Source organism: Apis dorsata, unplaced genomic scaffold, assembly GCF_000469605.1.
Source record: "Apis dorsata unplaced genomic scaffold, Apis dorsata 1.3 scaffold_149, whole genome shotgun sequence".
NCBI classification, from domain to species: Eukaryota; Metazoa; Arthropoda; class Insecta; order Hymenoptera; family Apidae; genus Apis; species Apis dorsata.
The window spans coordinates 231,853-233,811 of NW_006263440.1; the positions used below are offsets into that span (position 1 = coordinate 231,853).

The 1,959-nt window shown below is 39.5% G+C and overlaps 1 protein-coding gene and 1 long non-coding RNA gene across 8 annotated transcripts in view; both read right to left on the reverse strand.

Annotated features, from left to right (window-relative positions):
• Positions 1-1,959, reverse strand: part of LOC102680513 (fasciclin-3) — a 310,068-nt gene that overhangs the window by 183,081 nt on the left and 125,028 nt on the right. The window lies entirely within an intron of this gene.
• LOC102680429 overlaps positions 921-1,959 on the reverse strand; it is a 26,964-nt gene continuing 25,925 nt past the window's right edge. The window contains exon 2 of the long non-coding RNA XR_004150091.1: positions 921-1,673. This is a non-coding gene — a long non-coding RNA (uncharacterized LOC102680429). The remainder of the gene's footprint in view (positions 1,674-1,959) is intronic.

Sequence of the window (1,959 nt, forward strand, 5' to 3'; positions counted from 1 at the left end):
AAACGAAGTTGTTTGTCGAAGCAGGCGAGCAAGTTGAATCGAGAGAATTTCGAGTATTACGACGAGGCTATATTGCAAGGCTGTTTTTTTCATCGCGGTTCCATGGTCGGTTCGCATAGTCTATCGCGCCTTTTGCAATTTTTATTGAGAATCGAGAATCCTTTTCAGGCTATTGATCCGTGCTATTCATTCTCAATACCTTTGCGATTCTTTACTGTCGATGAAAAAAAAAAAAATAATAATTAATCCTTCCTTTAAACGAGTTTCAAAGACGAAGATATTTAGAAAAATATAACGCGATCGTACCTGAATCTCTCGCCACGAGTCAACATCCCTCGCCATCGAGAACTCGGCGTGGAAATTATTTGGACGTCCCCGAGCAGGGTGGCTTCTATACTTTTTTTTTTTTTTCTCTCTCTCCCTTCGACGGCCTCCCTGTTTTTTCAAGCCACGTTGGAACATGGGCCCGCGTAATCCCTGTCTCGTCGCGTCAATAATGTATCCCCACAAGGACAAGAATCAATGACTGATCGTTCCTGTGATCGAGTGACCGGGACTCGTCCCGATCGGGAAACGATGAAGATTGATCGCGGCTCGCTCGCAGGGGCGATACATGTCCTCCATGATTATCGTTTTCCAACAATAATTCTTACCTATAATCCGCACTCTTCGTAATCCTCTTATCTCCGCGTAACGCAATTAAGCTCGGCTCTACAGGAAAATTTCGTTGAAAGGAATGGAATAGAAGAATCTGTTCGCGTTCGTAGATCGAATTTCTTGGAATTAGAAATTACGTTTTCGGGAAAAGAAAGTAATTTCGATCGATTTGTTCCGTTGACAGCGGATCGTTATTAATGTAAATCTGGAATATTTCAGGGATACAGTAAATCGATACATTTTTTTCTTCTTCTTCATCTCTCGTAACCGGGTTTGATTCGAGGCCAACGAACCGATGAACGAAGCCACGAAGGGACGAATCAATCGAATCGCAATTACCAATGCTCTCTATTATCGCGACTGTGCGTTACAATGCATCGAGTCCAGGCCAATCAGGCCAGAGAGAGAGAGAGAGAGAGAGAGGGGGAGAGAGAATTCATTATCTTTGTTGCGATAATGTCTGTTAATTTAACTTTGGTGGTTTTCATCGAAAAAGAATTAAGGTTTTTATTGAAAAAAAATCTTACGCAAAGTTAAAAGTCTTTGTTTCGGGATAAAATCGAACGATGCGTACGGTTACAATTTTTGGAACGTTTCGTTGATATCGAAAGCGGTTCGAGTTCATTTCGCAAGTTTTCCATTAAGTTGGAGAGAAAGAGGGGAGGGAGAGAAGGCATGAACTGAAAATTCAAACGAATAAGTTTCATTCGTGAGTCACAAGCGAAAATAGCTCGTATCCCGATAGCGAGGCTAATTTCGTAAGAAGTTCGATGCGAGTAACACGATCGACCTTGCAACCTGGGAAACTTCGTCAATTGGATCCACGATTTGGTGTACGAGGATAGAAATAGAGGAAAAAAAGAAAAGAAGAAGAAGAAGAAGAAGAAGAGAAGAACAAACAAATAAAATGGAAAGAAAACTTCGAAGCACAAAGTTCATCAAGTTACTCACCCAGGAATTGGCGCTACAATTGATATCGATTTCATGAGAAAGGAGATTGAGATATGGACATTTACCTGGAACAAAAAAGCGAATATATTCGTTAAATACAATTTATATTAATAAAACGTGAAAAAAAAAAATTGAATTTCGATCGAAATATATTTTTTTGTTGCAAAGTTTACCCGGCTCGAACAATAAATTTAGATACCTTGTTAACAAACCTTTATTAATTTTCTATCCATCGTTCTATCCTCTTCGTTATAAAATTAACGATCGCCGAAAGTTCGGCCAACTAATTTTCCCGGCCGTTTGAATAGGAAAAGTTGCATCTGACGTTGCAAAAAAAAAAAAAAAAAAAAA